We start from the raw sequence: 20,255 nt of genomic DNA on the forward strand, positions 1-20,255 counted from the left end.
CACCAAAATGTGACCGAAACTCGGAATACCAAATAACCGTAGATCTCAACGTATCAATATTGTGATTCAATATTGCAGGAAAGTACGTAGAAGCAACAGAGATGATAAACACTAGGTTTGACTTGCGAACAATACCCATGAATATTACCCATAACCTCCATAGCAATAACCCATAGTTTCCTTAGCTCTATCCCGCTCGAAAACCCATTTTTGAAAGTGACACGCTCATAACCTCGTCATAGTATTTTATGTATAATACTAATTAATAATACTAATAATAATAAGATTAATAATAATATTAATCTTAATAATAATAATAATAATAATAATAATAATAATAATAATAATAATAATAATAATAATAATAATAATAATAATAATAATATAACATAGGGAGTAATATAGATGTAAGTGTGCAACAAATGAACAAAAATCGTCAAAATTTATAGATGTTTGCTGGGATCTGTCACCATGCGATCACATGGCTCCCATGACCAATTCCCATGCGATCGCATGGATTGGTTTTACAGCTCACAATGTTTTATCGTGTACCTCGTCGACATATTTATTAATTATATTTATAATATATTTAATTTATATAATTAATTATATATTATATTAAATTCACGTGCATAGCTGACTTGTAATTTTCGTTCCGATAAGTCGTACGTCGTCACTCGACTCATGTCCCGGTTCCGGTTAACGTCCTTTCGATTTATGTGTCGGTAAATAGAGTGTTATCACCGTTTGAATTAATATATAAAAGATAAGATATGAATGCTCACGTATCAATATTGTGATTCAATATTGCAGGGAAGTACGTAGACGCAATAGAGATGATAAACACTAGGTTTGACTTGCCAATAATACCCACGTACATTACCCATAACCACCATAGCTATAACCCATAATTTCCTTAGCTCTATCCCGTTCGAAAACTCGTTTTGAAAGTGACACGCTCATGACCTCGTAGTATTTTATGTATAATACTAATAATAATAATGCAACTTAATAATAATACTAAGATTAATAATAATAATAATAATAATAATAATAATAATAATAATAATAATAATAATAATAATAATAATAATAATAATAATAATTTATATATATATTGAGAGAGAGTTGAGAGATAGTTATGAGGAATCAATCAGAAACATAAATCGAGCGAATTTATACTACCTTGTGTAGTGACCCGAACTTTTCCATGTTTATATATATATTAAATGAAATTGATATTTATATGATTAAGTATTTCCAACATGTTAAGCAATCAAACTTGTTAAGACTTGATTAATTGAAATAGGTTTCATATAGACAATTGACCACCCAAGTTGACCGGTGATTCACGAACGTTAAAACTTGTAAAAACTATATGATGACATATATATGGATATATATATAGTTAACATGATATTATGATAAGTAAACATATCATTAAGTATATTAACAATGAACTACATATGTAAAAACAAGACTACTAACTTAATGATTTTGAAACGAGACATATATGTAACGATTATCGTTGTAACGACATTTAATGTATATATATCATATTAAGATATATTAATACATCATGATATCATGATAATTTAATAATTTAATATCTCATTTGATTTAATAAACAATGGGTTAACAACATTTAACAAGATCGTTAACCTAAAGATTTCAAAACAACACTTACATGTAACGACTAACGATGACTTAACGACTCAGTTAAAATGTATATACATGTAGTGTTTTAATATGTATTCATACACTTTTAAAAGACTTCAAGACACTTATCAAAATACTTCTACTTAACAAAAATGCTTACAGTTACATCCTCGTTCAGTTTCATCAACAATTCTACTCGTATGCACCCGTATTCGTATTCGTACAATACACAGCTTTTAGATGTATGTACTATTGGTATATACACTCCAATAATCAGCTATTAGTAGCCCATGTGAGTCACCTAACACATGTGGGAACCATCATTTGGCAACTAGCATGAAATATCTCATAAAATTACAAAAATATGAGTAATCATTCATGACTTATTTACATGAAAACAAAATTACATATCCTTTATATCTAATCCATACACCAACGACCAAAAACACCTACAAACACTTTAATTCTTCAATTTTCTTCATCTAATTGATCTCTCTCAAGTTCTATCTTCAAGTTCTAAGTGTTCTTCATAAATTCTACAAGTTCTAGTTACATAAAATCAAGAATACTTCTAAGTTTGCTAGCTTACTTCCAATCTTGTAAGGTGATCATCCAACCTCAAGAAATCTTTGTTTCTTACAGTAGGTTATCATTCTAATACAATGTAATAATCATATTCAAACTTCGGTTCAATTTCTATAACTATAACAATCTTATTTCAAGTGATGATCTTACTTGAACTTGTTTTCGTGTCATGATTCTGCTTCAAGAACTTCGAGCCATCCAAGGATCCGTTGAAGCTAGATCCATTTTTCTCTTTTCCAGTAGGTTTATCCAAGGAACTTACGGTAGTAATGATGTTCATAACATCATTCGATTCATACATAAAAAGCTATCATATTCGAAGTGGTAAACTTGTAATCACTAGAACATAGTTTAGTTAATTCTAAACTTGTTCGCAAATAAAGTTAATCCTTCTAACTACACTTTTAAAATCAACTATACACATGATCTATATCTATATGATATGCTAACTTAATGATTTAAAACCCGGAAACACGATAAATACCATAAAACTGGATTTACGCCGTCGTAGTTACAACCGGGGGCTGTTTTGGTTTGGATAATTAAAAACTATGAAAAACTTTGATTTAAAAGCTATACTTCTGGGAAAATGATTTTTCTTATGAACATGAAACCATATCCAAAAATCATGGTTAAACTCAAAGTGAAAGTATGTTTTTCAAAACAGTCATCAAGATGTCGTTCTTTCGACGGAAATGACCACCTCTTTCAAAAATGACTTGTAACTTGTATTTCTGACTATAAACCTATACCTTTTCTGTTTAGTTTCATAAGTTCAAGTTCAATACGAAACCGTGGCTGCTTAAATCACTCAAAACGAATTAGAAACGAAGAAATGACGAGCAAAACAAAATTGGTAAAAACTACTCAATTTAGCTACGTGAAAATTGGTAACAAATCTATTCCAACCATAACTTAATCAACTTGTATTGTATATTATGTAATCTTGAGATACCATAGACACGCATACAATGTTTCGACCTATCATGTCAACACATCTATATATATTTCGGAACAACCATAGACACTCTATATGTGAATGTTGGAGTTAGCTATACAGGGTTGAGGTTGATTCCAAAATATATATAGTTTGAGTTGTGATCAATACTGAGATATGTATACACTGGGTCGTGGATTGATTCAAGATAATATATATCGATTTATTTTCTGTACATCTAACTATGGACAACTAGTTGTAGGTTACTAACGAGGACAGCTGACTTAATAAACTTAAAATATCAAAATGTATTAAAAGTGTTGTAAATATATTTTGAACATACTTTGATATATATGTACATATTTGTTATAGGTTCGTGAATCGACCAGTGGCCAAGTCTTACTTCCCGACGAAGTAAAAAAAAACTGTGAAAGTGAGTTATAGTCCCACTTTTAAAATCTAATATTTTTGGGATGAGAATACATGTAGGTTTTATAAATGATTTACAAAATAGACACAAGTACGTGAAACTACATTCTATGGTTGAATTATCGAAATCGAATACGCCCCTTTTTATTAAGTCTGGTAATCTAAGAATTAAGGAACAGATATCCTAATTGACGCGAATCCTAAAGATAGATCTATTGGGCCTAACAAACCCCATCCAAAGTACCGGATGCTTTAGTACTTCGAAATTTATATCATATCCGAAGGGTGTCCCGGAATGATGGGGATATTCTTAAATATGCATCTTGTTAATGTCGGTTACCAGGTGTTCACCATATGAATGATTTTTATCTCTATGTATGGGATGTGTATTGAAATATGAAATCTTGTGGTCTATTATTATGATTTGATAATATATAGGTTAAACCTATAACTCACCAACATTTTTGTTGACGTTTTAAGCATGTTTATTCTCAGGTGATTATTAAGAGCTTCCGCTGTGGCATACTTAAATAAGGACGAGATTTGGAGTCCATGCTTGTATGATATTGTGTAAAAACTGCATTCAAGAAACTTATTTCGTTGTAACATATTTGTATTGTAAACCATTATGTAATGGTCGTGTGTAAACAGGATATTTTAGATTATCATTATTTGATAATCTACGTAAAGCTTTTAAACCTTTATTGATGAAATAAAGGTTATGGTTTGTTTTAAAATGAATGCAGTCTTTGAAAAACGTCTCATATAGAGGTCAAAACCTCGCAACGAAATCAATTAATATGGAACGTTTTTAATCAATAAGAACGGGACATTTCAGTTGGTATCCGAGCGTTGGTCTTAGAGAACTAGAATTTTGTATTAGTGTATCTTATCGAGTTTGTAAGGATGCATTAGTGAGTCTGGACTTCGACCGTGTTTACTTGAAAAATGATTGCTTAACAAAGTTTGTTGGAAACTATATATTTTTAACATGTGAATATTATGTGATATATTAATCTCTTAACATGTTTGATATTATGTGATAGATGTCTACTTCTAGAACAAGTCCCATTGACTCACCTAATAATTATGAAGAGTCAAATATAATTGGAATGATTCGTGAACTGATTCACAAGTTCCCGAAGAGGAACCGGAAGAAGAGTCGGAACCGGAAGAAGAATCGGAACCGGAAGAAGAAATAAAACCAGTGGGGGAAATAATAAAACGGTTAAGTAGAAGAAACCCCTCAACCAACCGACCAAAGTTAATTATGGTCAATGGTGTTTCCGCCAAGGAAGCAAAGTATTGGGAGGATTACCAATTCTCCGATGAATCGGATCCCGACAAGGATTCTGATGATGTTATAGAAATTACCCCAACACAATTTAATAAGGCAAAAGAGAACAATAGGGGAAAGGGCATAAAAATAGAGAAATTTGATTCCAAACCCGATGAACTTTATATGTATCGTCAACACCCGTATTTCTTAAGTTGTGACAATAACCCGGGAACCTCTAAACCACCAGGTTTTTCTAAACCAATGTGGAAAATGACGGGTCGTATTAGGGGAACATCATATATCTCTAGAAACTTGGCAAAACGAACCAAAACCGAAGAAGAAGAAACGAGCGAGTCGGAATAAGATAATTGTATTCGTGTGGTGTAATATATGTAATATAGTGTGCTTATGCTTTATGATATATGTAAAAATTGCTAGTATTAATAAGTATTTTTTTTTATAAATCTAACTTTTGTCTATTTTACAGTATAAAAATACAAAATAGATAGACAACCCAATATTTTAAGAGGCCTACCCGGAGACATGATTGATGAAATCTTGTCTAGAGTCGGTCAGAATTCCTCGGCACAACTATTTAAGGTGAGATCAGTTTGTAAAACATTCGAAGAACGTTCCAAGAATGCCTTGGTTTATAAAAGGCTTTCGTTCGAAAGATGGGGGATATCACATTGGTAAATCCATAAATTACGATGTGTTTACTTTGACGCATATATTGCGGGGAACCCAAATGCTATTTTACGCAACGGGTTAAGAAATTATTTTAACTCAATATATCCGAATATAGGACTTCGTGATTTAGAAAAAGCGGCTAACATGCAACATAAGGAAGCATGTTATGCTTACGGGTTAGTAATATTCGCTTCTCACCAAAGTGAGAACAAGAACATCGGGCTACAACTATTAAACAAAACGTTCCCACAAGTGACGGAGTCGGTAATTGGGGTAAGAAATGAGGTTTTTAGATTGTTATGGGACTGTTGGACATTACGTAACCCTCGTCCCTTTGACGACGTTACAACACGCTGTCTTATCAACGGCCATAACGCTTATGTTCCACAAGACCAAGGATGGGAAGTAGTCCTAGTAAAACCAGAATGCATGACTTGTTTCTGGACGTATGAATTACGTGTCTTTATTGCCTTTGTTAAACGACTTGTGTACTAGCTAGAATTATCTTCAAAACCATCTTGTATCAAATTTATTGTGTGCTATATTTCATGCTATATGTAAAATAAGCGGTATTTTAAGTTTGAAAAATAATGTGTAAAACTTTGAACGCGAAATATTATTATAATCAGTTTTTCATATAGAATTGTAGTAGTTGAATTGTATATTAGCTACTAAGTATGAACTTAACGGGTAGGTACTACCCGACTTTAAACTTATAAAACGCTAATATGAAGAAAAAGCTTTTATAAATGAGTTCATATTATGCTACGAGATACTATTGACTACTCTTAATATTCTGTATGATTAACTTGTTTCATTTGACTATTTTGAAGGAAATGGCACCAACTACTCGACACACCTTGAATATGAGCGAAGAGGAATTTCGTGCCTTTCTTGCTTCAAACATAGCCGCAGTACAGGCTGCGCTACATACCAACAATAACCTTGGATCTAGCAGTACAGGAAATCGTGTAGGATGCACCTACAAAGAATTCACTGCCTGCAAACCTTTGGAATTTGATGGAACCGAAGGACCGATCGGATTGAAACGGTGGACCGAGAAGGTCGAATCGGTGTTTGCCATAAGTAAGTGTACTGAAGAGGACAAAGTGAAGTACGCTACACATACCTTCACAGGTACTGCGTTAACATGTTGGAATACCTATCTAGAGCAAGTGGGACAAGATGATGCTTCTGCACTACCATGGTCAGCATTCAAGCACTTGATGAACGAGAAGTACCGTCCCAGAACCGAGGTCAATAAGCTCAAGACAGAACTTAGAGGGTTACGAACCCAAGGATTTGATATTACCACGTATGAAAGACGATTCACAAAATTGTGCCTATTGTGTCCGGGAGCGTTCGAAGATGAGGAAGAAAAGATCGACGCGTTTGTGAAAGGTTTACCGGAAAGAATCCAAGAAGATATAAGTTCACACGAGCCCGCCTCCATACAACAGGCATGTAGAATGGCTCACAAACTAGTGAACCAGATTGAGGAAAGAATTAAAGAACAGGCGGCTGAAGAGGCCAATGTGAAGCAAGTCAAAAGAAAGTGGGAGGAAAACGGTGATAAGAATCACAAATACAACAACAACAGCAATTACAACAATAATCGCAACAACTATCCCAACAATCGCAACATCAATAGCAACTACAACAAACGGCCCAACAACAACAACAACAACAGCAACTACAACAATCATCCCAACAACAATAACAACCGCAACAACAACAATAATCAGAAGCAGCTATGCCAAAGGTGTGAAAAGTATCACTCGGGGTTCTACACCAAATTTTACAATAAGTGTAAAAGAAATGGTCATAGCGCGGCAAAGTGTGAGGTCTACGGACCAGGGGTTAATAGAACGAAAGGAACAAATGGTGTCGGAACGAGTAATGGTGGAGCAAGTAGTGTCGGAGCAAGTTATGCCAATGTAGTTTGTTATAAATGTGGAAAACCGGGCCACATTATTAGAAATTGCCCGAACCAGGAGAACACGAATGGACAAGGCCGCGGAAGAGTTTTCAATATTAATGCGGCAGAGGCACAGGAAGACCCGGAGCTTGTTACGGGTACGTTTCTTATTGACAATAAATCTGCTTACGTTTTATTTGATTCGGGTGCGGATAGAAGCTATATGAGTAGAGATTTTTGTGCTAAATTAAGTTGTCCATTGACGCCGTTGGATAGTAAATTTTTACTCGAATTAGCAAACGGTAAATTAATTTCAGCAGATTATATATGCCGGAATCGAGAAATTAAACTGGGTAGCAAAATATTTAAGATTGATTTGATACCAGTAGAGTTAGGGAGTTTTGATGTAATAGTTGGCATGGACTGGCTGAAGAAGGTGAAAGCAGAGATCGTATGTTACAAAAATGCAATTCGCATTGTACAAGAAGAAGGAGAACCCTTAATGGTGTACAGAGAAAAGGGCAACACGAAGCTACATCTTATTAGTAATTTGAAGGCACAAAAACTAATAAGAAATGGTTGCTATGCTGTTCTAGCACATGTTGAGAAAGTACAAACTGAAGAAAAGAGCATCAATGATGTTTTTGTCGCAAAAGAATTTCCCGATGTATTTCCGAAAGAATTACCGGGACTACCTCTACATCAATCTGTTGAATTTCAAATAGATCTTGTACCAGGAGCTGCACCAATAGCTCGTGCTCCTTACAGACTCGCACCCAGCGAGATGAAAGAACTGCAAAGCCAACTGCAAGAACTATTAGAACATGGTTTTATTCGATCAAGCACGTCACCATGGGGAGCTCCTGTTTGTTTGTCAAGAAGAAGGATGGTACATTTAGGTTGTGTATTGACTACAGAGAGTTGAACAAACTTACCATCAAAAGCCGTTATTCACTGCCGAGAATTGACGACTTATTTTATCAACTACAAGGCTCGTCGATTTATTCGAAGATCGATTTACGTTCTGGATATCATCAAATGCGAGTAAAGGAGGATGATATTCCAAAAACTGCTTTTAGGACGCGTTATGGTCATTACGAGTTTATGGTTATGCCGTTTGGATTGACTAACGCACCAGCTGTGTTCATGGACCTTATGAACCGAGTGTGTGGGCCATATCTTGACAAGTTTGTCATTGTTTTCATCGATGACATACTTATTTACTCAAAGAATGATCAAGAGCACGAAGAACATTTGAGAAAAGTGCTAGAAGTATTGAGGAAAGAAAAACTGTACGCTAAGTTTTCAAAGTGTGCATTTTGGTTGGAAGAAGTTCAATTCCTCGGTCACATAGTGAACAAAGAAGGTATCCAGGTGGACCCGGCAAAGATCGAAACCGTTGAAAAGTGAGAAATCCCAAAAACTCCGAAGCATATACGTCAATTTTTAGGATTGGCTGGTTACTACAGAAGATTCATCCAAGATTTCTCCAAAATAGCAAAACCCTTGACTGCATTAACGCATAAAGAGAAGAAATTTGAATGGAAGGATGAACAAGAGAAGGCGTTTCAGTTATTGAAGAAAAAGCTAACTACGGCACCTATATTGTCATTACCTGAAGGGAATGATGATTTTGTGATTTATTGTGACGCATCAAAGCAAGGTCTCAGTTGTGTATTAATGCAATGAACGAAGGTGATTGCTTATGCGTATAGACAATTGAAGATTCACGAGTAAAATTATACGACTCACGATTTGGAATTGGGTGCTGTTGTTTTTGCATTAAAGACTTGGAGGCATTATTTATATGGGGTCAAAAGTATTATATATACCGACCACAAAAGTCTCCAACATATATTTAATCAGAAGCAACTGAATATGAGGCAGCGTAGGTAGATTGAATTGTTGAATGATTACGACTTTGAGATTCGTTACCACCCGGGAAAGGCAAATGTGGTAGCTGACGCCTTAAGCAGGAAGGACAGAGAACCCATTCGAGTAAAATCTATGAATATAATGATTCACAATAACCTTACTACTCAAATAAAGGAGGTGCAACAAGGAGTTTTAAAATAGGGAAATTTAAAGGAGGAAATACCCAAAGGATCGGAGAAGCATCTTAATATTCGGGAAGACGGAACCCGGTATAGGGCTGAAAGAATTTGGGTACCGAAATTTGGAGATGTGAGAGAAATGGTACTTAGAGAAGCTCATAAAACTAGATACTCAATACATCCTGGAACGGGGAAGATGTACAAGGATCTCAAGAAACATTTTTGGTGACCAGGTATGAAAGCCGATGTTGCTAAATACGTAAGGGAATGTTTGATGTGTTCTAAGGTCAAAGCGGAGCATCAGAAACCATCAGGTCAACTTCAACAACCCGAAATCCCGGAATGGAAATGGAAAAACATTACCATAGATTTCATCACTCAATTGCCAAGGACTGCAAGTGGTTTTGATACTATTTGGGTAATAGTTGATCGTCTCACCAAATCAGCACACTTCCTGCCAATAAGAGAAGATGACAAGATGGAAAAGTTAGCACGACTGTATTTGAAGGAAGTCGTCTCCAGACATGGAATACCAATCTCTATTATCTCTGATAGGGATGGCAGATTTATTTCAAGATTCTGGCAGCTATTACAGCAAGCATTAGGAACTCGTCTAGACATGAGTACTGCCTATCATCCACAAACTGATGGGCAGAGTGAAAGGATGATACAAATGCTTGAAGACATGCTACGAGCATGTGTTATTGATTTCGGAAACAGTTGGGATCGACATCTACCGTTAGCAGAATTTTCCTACAACAATAGCTACCATTCCAGCATTGAGATGGCTCCGTTTGAAGCACTTTATGGTAGAAAGTGCAGGTCTCCGATTTGTTGGAGTGAAGTGGGGGATAGACAGATTACGGGTCCGGAGATAATACAAGAAACTACCGAGAAGATCATCCAAATTCAACAACGGTTGAAAACCGCCCAAAGTCGACAAAAGAGCTACGCCGACATTAAAAGAAAAGATATAGAATTTGAAATTGGAGAGATGGCCATGCTTAAGGTTGCACCTTGGAAAGGTGTTGTTCGATTTGGTAAACGAGGGAAATTAAATCCAAGGTATATTGGACCATTCAAGATTATAGATCGTGTCAGACCAGTAGCTTACCGACTTGAGTTACCTCAACAACTCGCGGCTGTACATAACACTTTCCACGTCTCGAATTTGAAGAAATATTTTACTAAAGAAGATCTCACTATTCCGTTAGACGAAATCCAAATCAATGAAAAACTTCAATTCATCGAAGAACCCGTCGAAATAATGGATCGTGAGGTTAAAAGACTTAAACAAAACAAGATACCAATTGTTAAGGTTTGATGGAATGCTCGTAGAGGACCCGAGTTCACCTGGGAACGAGAAGATCAGATGAAGAAGAAATACCCGCACTTATTTCCACAAGATACGTCAACACCTCCAACTGCTTAAAATTTCGGGACGAAATTTATTTAACGGGTAGGTACTGTAGTGACCCGAACTTTTCCATGTTTATATATATATTAAATGAAATTGATATTTATATGATTAAGTATTTCCAACATGTTAAGCAATCAAACTTGTTAAGACTTGATTAATTGAAATAGGTTTCATATAGACAATTGACCACCCAAGTTGACCGGTGATTCACGAACGTTAAAACTTGTAAAAACTATATGATGACATATATATGGATATATATATAGTTAACATGATATTATGATAAGTAAACATATCATTAAGTATATTAACAATGAACTACATATGTAAAAACAAGACTACTAACTTAATGATTTTGAAACGAGACATATATGTAACGATTATCGTTGTAACGACATTTAATGTATATATATCATATTAAGATATATTAATATATCATGATATCATGATAATTTAATAATTTAACATCTCATTTGATTTAATAAACAATGGGTTAACAACATTTAACAAGATCGTTAACCTAAAGATTTCAAAACAACACTTACATGTAACGACTAACGATGACTTAACGACTCAGTTAAAATGTATATACATGTAGTGTTTTAATATGTATTCATACACTTTTGAAAGACTTAAAGACACTTATCAAAATACTTCTACTTAACAAAAATGCTTACAGTTACATCCTCGTTCAGTTTCATCAACAATTCTACTCGTATGCACCCGTATTCGTACTCGTACAATACACAACTTTTAGATGTATGTACTATTGGTATATACACTCCAATAATCAGCTCTTAGTAGCCCATGTGAGTCACCTAACACATGTGGGAACCATCATTTGGCAACTAGCATGAAATATCTCATAAAATTACAAAAATATGAGTAATCATTCATGACTTATTTACATGAAAACAAAATTACATATTCTTTATATCTAATCCATACACCAACGACCAAAAACACCTACAAACACTTTCATTCTTCAATTTTCTTCATCTAATTGATCTCTCTCAAGTTCTATCTTCAAGTTCTAAGTATTCTTCATAAATTCTACAAGTTCTAGTTACATAAAATCAAGAATACTTCTAAGTTTGCTAGCTTACTTCCAATCTTGTAAGGTGATCATCCAACCTCAAGAAATCTTTGTTTCTTACAATAGGTTATCATTCTAATACAAGGTAATAATCATATTCAAACTTCGGTTCAATTTCTATAACTATAACAATCTTATTTCAAGTGATGATCTTACTTGAACTTGTTTTCGTGTCATGATTCTGCTTCAAGAACTTCGAGCCATCCAAGGATCCATTGAAGCTAGATCCATTTTTCTCTTTTCCAGTAGGTTTATCCAAGGAACTTAAGGTAGTAATGATGTTCATAACATCATTCGATTCATACATAAAAAGCTATCATATTCGAAGTGGTAAACTTGTAATCACTAGAACATAGTTTAGTTAATTCTAAACTTGTTCGCAAATAAAGTTTATCCTTCTAACTACACTTTTAAAATTAACTATACACATGATCTATATCTATATGATATGCTAACTTAATGATTTAAAACCCGGAAACACGATAAACACCATAAAACCGGATTTACGCCGTCGTAGTTACAACCGGGGGCTGTTTTGATTTGGATTATTAAAAACTATGAAAAAATTTGATTTAAAAGCTATACTTCTAGGAAAATGATTTTTCTTATGAACATGAAACCATATCCAAAAATCATGGTTAAACTCAAAGTGAAAGTATGTTTTTCAAAACAGTCATCAAGATGTCGTTCTTTCGACGAAAATGACCACCTCTTTCAAAAATGACTTGTAACTTGTATTTCTGACTATAAACCTATACCTTTTCTGTTTAGTTTCATAAGGTCAAGTTCAATACAAAACCGTGGCAGCTTAAATCACTCAAAACGAATTAGAAACGAAGAAATGGCGAGCAAAACAAAATTGGTAAAAACTACTCAATTTAGCTACGTGAAAATTGGTAACAAATCTATTCCAACCATAACTTAATTAACTTGTATTGTATATTATGTAATCTTGAGATACCATAGACACGTATACAATGTTTCGACCTATCATGTCGACACATCTATATATATTTCGGAACAACCATAGACAATCTATATGTGAATGTTGGAGTTAGCTATACAGGGTTGAGGTTGATTCCAAAATATATATAGTTTGAGTTGTGATCAGTACTGAGATATGTATACACTGGGTCGTGGATTGATTCAAAATAATATATATCGATTTATTTTCTGTACATCTAACTGTGGACAACTAGTTGTAGGTTACTAACGAGGACAGCTGACTTAATAAACTTAAAACATCAAAATATATTAAAAGTGTTGTAAATATATTTTGAACATACTTTGATATATATGTACATATTTGTTATAGGTTTGTAAATCAACCAGTGGCCAAGTCTTACTTCCCAACGAAGTAAAAAAAACTGTGAAAGTGAGTTATAGTCCACTTTTAAAATCTAATATTTTTGGGATGAGAATACATGCAGGTTTTATAAATGATTTACAAAATAGACACAAGTACGTGAAACTACATTCTATGGTTGAATTATCGAAATCGAATACGCCCCTTTTTATTAAGTCTGGTAATCTAAGAATTAGGGAACATACACCCTAATTGACGCGAATCCTAAAGATAGATCTATTGGGCCTAACAAACCCCATCCAAAGTACCGGATGCTTTAGTACTTCGAAATTTATATCATATCCGAAGGGTGTCCCGGAATGATGGGGATATTCTTAAATATGCATCTTGTTAATGTCGGTTACCAGGTGTTCACTATATGAATGATTTTTATCTCTATGTATGGGATGTGTATTGAAATATGAAATCTTGTGGTCTATTATTATGATTTGATAATATATAGGTTAAACCTATAACTCACCAACATTTTTGTTGACGTTTTAAGCATGTTTATTCTCAGGTGATTATTAAGAGCTTCCGCTGTCGCATACTTAAATAAGAACGAGATTTGGAGTCCATGCTTGTATGATATTGTGTAAAAACTGCATTCAAGAAACTTATTTCGTTGTAACATATTTGTATTGTAAACCATTATGTAATGGTCGTCTGTAAACAGGATATTTTAGATTATCATTATTTGATAATCTACGTAAAGCTTTTTAAACCTTTATTGATGAAATAAAGGTTATAGTTTGTTTTAAAATGAATGCAGTCTTTGAAAAACGTCTCATATAGAGGTCAAAACCTCGCAACGAAATCAATTAATATGGAACGTTTTTAATCAATAAGAACGGGACATTTCACCTTGTGTAACAACCCAGAAATTTCCGACCAAATTTAAACCTTAAACTCTATATGTTTCCGACACGATAAGCAAAAACCCCATTGTTGAGTCTAGAAAGTCTGAAATCTATATTCAGGATAATCAGTTACCCTTGACCAAGCCTGACGATTCACGAACAATTGTGTATACATATATACATGAATTCTATAACTACAATGATATGTATTATATAGTAAAATTTATAAATAATAAAGAATTAATAAATTGCTATATGTTGAATGTAATTACAAGCTCAATTTTAATTGATTTATTATTGGTATATTTACCATTATAATTAATATTAATATCTATACTATTAGTATATTTAAATATAATTTTATGAAATTTGATACATAAAATTGTTATGTTATTATTGTTATAATTATTATTGTTAAAATCATAATTGTAATAATTAGTAATTATAATTTTTATTAGTAATATTTGATGTTATTAACTATTTTATCACTAAGACTAGTATTATTTCCATTATTATTATTATTATTATTATTATTATTAATATACTTATTAATTACTAAGGTTTATTAATTATAAAATAATAAAAATAAAAATAATTAAGTAAATAAAACAGATATAAGTAAACGCCTGTTTTTCATATTAGTATCTGTATTATTTTAGTTAATGATTCGATTCCAGTAAAAATCCAAGGCACATCTCAATCAACCTGTTTAAACTTTTGTTTCTTGTTATAAAAATGGAATCTCATATACAATAAAAACTGTTATCCATTGTATCTGCTTTTAATTATTTATACATATATATCCTTTTCTTCTGTTTATGATTGAATCAATCTGTCGACCTAAAAACATATTATATATCAGGCGAGTTGCTAAACGATTTGGGAGAAAAACACACACAAACTCAAATATATTACTTCTTCATCATCTCAACTCTCTTCTGGGAACCACCACGCTACACCCATGAACCTTGACAATCACCACCATAACCATCGACAACCACCACTTCAACCCTCATCATCACCATTACCACCATCTTAATCCCTCTCTCTCACTCTTCTTTTCTCTCTCTCTTCGATCCCTTCTTGCCAGAGAACATCACACCACTCCACCATGGCTATCATCCACTACCGAGAGCCACCTTGGTCCTTTTTCCTCTCCATCATCTCCGTCTAACACACCCCGTTACAATTTTTGGTTTTGATTCAAAAACAAACACCACCTATAACCGCCACCTTAAAACACCTGTCATTTTCGGCCATACACCACCACCGGTTGCCATGAACTATCATGAAACCTCCATCATAGTACACCATCCATCTTGCTGTTACTCGATTTCTGTTTGGCAGCCCTCCTTGTGAAACTGTTGCGACTGCTATTCTATGCTTCTATTCTCTGTCTCATAAATCCACCACGAACCATCAACAAGCTATTATGTTGCTTCAGGGTTCGGTCACCATCTCAACCACCTCCACCATCATCACCCTACACCATCACTATAACTATATGCTCGACCACCCTTCTTCCTTACCTCATTACCACTTCTGTTCTTTTGATCAAAACCATAAACCACCTTCTAACTCGTTTTTATTTTTTGTCGTTGCTATATGGCTGAAATGGAACGCAAGATGTGTTATAAAAAAAAAGAATTATCATGCCTAATCAATCATGGAGACCAATTTATACAAGTGGAACTACATGTGGCCGACCATTTACCATGTGACAACCCATTTGATTTAAATTATTTCCATGCCTTACCTTTGCTATAATCCATCCCAATCGATAACCCCACTTGGTAGGTATATGAGCTGTCACTTTATATTTAGAATTCCCTTTTAGTCATGCAAACAAAATAGAATTTGGACAAGGACTTTGCACGTCACTAAGCATTAGATATCAGATTCTTTTTGAATAAGTGGACCACAATCCATAGCTTTTTGGACCGTAATCCTATTTATACCATTGGGCCGATTTAACTGGCATTGAACTGAGATGATGTCGAGCCGTGGAATATTTAGGTGTATCACCATAATTTTGGGCCACGTTTGATGTTGGGCCAGGATAAGTGGAATGGTGCACGTTAGAAATTGATAAAACCAAACGCGAATGATGATGATAATATGATTATGGTAACGGATTAAATGATGAAGATATTGATTATGGAATGATGATTATGGTGATACATATTAAAGATAAGGATGACTAGGTTAATATTATGATACATGAAATTAAGATTTGATAAGGATAAAGATGATGATGAAAAGAAGATGATAATAGTAAACAGTTATAATTAAATCGAATGGGTTTATATTCGAAAGTAACAAATGAATCAATGTTGGGTGTTTGTTGGGTGAACGAGAAGTCTTGGGTTCGAGCTCGGATTCGGGCATTAATATTTAAGAAAAGCTGAGACAGAGGAATGATTTAAGCTATTATCGGGTTAGTGGGACGTCGCGGGTTCAAACCCGGACTTGGACATTATTTTTAGGACAACTTCCTTGAGGTAGTTATTTATCTATTCATTATTATTGTCATTATTATTATTATTAGTATGATTAAAATTATCATTTTATTTAAAAGTATCATTATTAAGAAAAGTATCATTTTAGTAAAAGTATTTTTTTATCAAAATTATTACTATCAAAATTATTAAAATAACATTTTTAATAAGATTATCATTATGATCATTATTAATATTTTTATTATTACAAATATCACTATTATCATAACGAATAAACATTTCTATGAATATATATACAACTATGTATAAAAATATTAATACATTGTATATAATATATAAAAATAAATATATTCAAATTAGTAGTAACATAATTTAAAATTTTGTTGTTCAATTATATGTATGTGTTAATATATATATAAATGATATAGGTTCGTGAATCCGAGGCCAACCTAATAATTGATTAATGGTGTTATATGTATTTTTACTACAAAATACAGTATGGTGAGTATATAGTCCCACTTTTAAACTCTAAATATTTCGGGATGAGAATACATGTATTTTATGTTTTACGTTATGGACACAAGTAACTGAAAATATATTCTACGTTGAGTTGTACCACTGGCGTACTTCCCTGTAGCTTGGTAACTAATATTTACAGCGGTATTGTAAACGCGAATCCTGTTGATAGATCTATCGGGCCTGACAACCCCAACCGGACTGGACGACCAGTATTCAACGGTTGCACAGTACTTCGTTTCGTGACTACACTTGGTACAGTGTAGTAAGATTTCATAATAAAGGGAATATGCGACGTGATTAAATGTTAAGTATGGTTACCAAGTGCTCAACCACTTAGAATATTTTTATTAAAATGTTTACATATGAAATCTTGTGGTCCATAGTTATAATGCTGCTGGCATCAAACCTATATATCTCACCAACTTTATGTTGAATTTTTAAAGCATGTTTATTCTCAGGTACGAATTAAGTCTTCTGCAGTGCATTAGCTCATACTAAGGACCTTATTTGGAGTCGATCATCGCAATGGAACCAGATATTGATGATTCCGTCCAGGGGGACTTGGACGGGGTTTGACAGAATGGTATCAGAGCGTTGGTCTTAGCGAACCAGGTTACCCATTAGTGTGTCTAACTGGTAGTTGTTAGGATATATTAGTGAGTCTGGACTTTGACCGTGTCGGCCTGTCAAAAGTTTTGCTTATCATTTCTAGTCGGAAATCATCTGCTTATCATCCTTAGAAAATTTCCTGCTTATCATTCTTTAGTCTAGACACGTCTTACTGCATTTAGTGCATCGATAGTGTATAGACAAAAATTCATATCTTAGCGCATCCTAGATTTGCATGATATATGCCGTAAATTCCTTTGAAGTCTATGAAATCTTTGGTAATATATATAGATATTCTATATAGTTAGAATATCATACGACATCCGAAAATCATTTCACATCGAGGAACCTTTCCATCCACTAAATTATCCTTTTGGCGATAAACCTGAAACACTTACCGACGAACCTGTTCGAGAAACCATTTCTTTTTCCCTTTTTACGGATATCTCATCATAATTACATACCATCTCATATTCCGAATTTTATACATCCGCTCGCTTCAATCGCCAATCATTCCGGTGTACAAGCATAAGTTAACAAACTTCGCGCTCGTGTGACGGCTATGGAAAATATGGTGCGACGGTTACAAACACCAGCATCAGCCACAACCGCGTCGTAAACCTCAACGTCATAAACTATACCTTGAGTATAGTCACCGTTCTACATATCGTTCTATCTACTAAATTTTCGTTTGACATATCGTTCTATATCGATTACCTTCGCTTTACGTTTTACCTCATATATCTTCGTTCGACATGGCAATCATGTAATCTCTAATGTTTTAGAGATCATGTAATCCGGTGCTAACGATAAATCAAATGAGTTTAATATTTTATTGACTCATTAAATCCATGATTACGTCCGATGAAAATATATATGCAAGTATATTTTCATAAAGAATGTAATAAAAAAAAAATTCTCTCGTACAAACTGTTAATGATGAAAATATTTTAACGGGTGGGTAGTACCCGAGGAATATTTAGAATTCACATTAATAAGTTACACTGAACATTCTTTGAATCTGATTCAACGATTATCTATTATCCTACTTACAATCACCGATATTCGTATCCGCTCACCTCAGAATAACCATTTTCATTCAAATTTCATATTTGGATTTTTACCTATCAGAATCCAACAAGTGGCATAACGAAGAAAACATTGGATATAATAAAATTTGTTAGAAACAAACGGATTAACTAATTGTAAATCTATTAAGGATTCCACGCTAACTGTTCTGGCTAACTGTTCCCAGCTAACTGATTAACATTTAATTTATCGCAATTTACATTCTCGCAATTTTATTTATCGTCATTTAATTTTATGCATTTTTAAATCGGGACACATGTACGCAATACGTCGGATTAATTCTGAGACAACACGGTACATGGGTTATGATATATACTTATTTAATTTACGCATTTAAATAACGGGACACGTATACAAGGTTTCGACTTATCATACTGACCCATCTATATATATATTTCGGAAAAACCGTAGACACTCTATATGTGAAGGAGGGAGTTGGCTATACAGGGTCGGAGTTGATTCCAAAATATATATATACTTTGAGTTGTGATCGACACCGAGACCGGTACACGGGTCACGATACGTATTAATTAATTATATATATATATATATATTATATTAAATATGAATATATTGAATTGTTGAACCCTTGGACCATTGAACTATTGAACGATTGAACTATTGGACTGCTAACGTTGAACAATTAAAATGAGTTAAAATGCTGATTATAACATATGAAACTAAAACTAATCTTCAAGTTTGCCACTTGATTTTATCCTAAACCTCATTCGTGTCTTGGTGATTACAATTCGCATTCAAAATCTTTTCATGATTTTTGAAAACGCCTCGATCGAGAAGTTGAACTAGCCGCACCTCGTCTATGGAAGAAAGATTTATGCATACGAATATGCACCTGGAAAAAAAAAAAAAAAAAAAAAAAAAACTCTCGAACTCAAATTCATAGTTTAACGCGTACCTGTGATGAATCCTTTGTAATTTATTAGCAAAAACAACCCTACAATTCCTTTTCAAGAAGCTAATTTTGTCACAGCTCCACTTCGACTTCTCAGTAAAACTACTCCTACTATAACCTCGATATTTATACCTTGTCTTTTCGTCGTCGTTACCGGAGAACCTTTTATATCTCACAAACACCATCAGCAGATGTATTAGCAACTCGTTACCTCTTTGGTGAAATCTGCAATCAGTATTTTGAAAATCTTGTAGAAATTCTCCCAGATATACCGAAAACGTTTAATCCTAAAGAATTACATATTTCGAATGTGAAGTTTCTGAAAACACCCTGGACTATGAAGTAGTTCTTGAAATGCTGATGAAGCAGCAAAAACGAAAACGACTTTAACAGT

Source organism: Rutidosis leptorrhynchoides, chromosome 4, assembly GCF_046630445.1.
Source record: "Rutidosis leptorrhynchoides isolate AG116_Rl617_1_P2 chromosome 4, CSIRO_AGI_Rlap_v1, whole genome shotgun sequence".
In the NCBI taxonomy this organism is placed as follows: domain Eukaryota; kingdom Viridiplantae; phylum Streptophyta; class Magnoliopsida; order Asterales; family Asteraceae; genus Rutidosis; species Rutidosis leptorrhynchoides.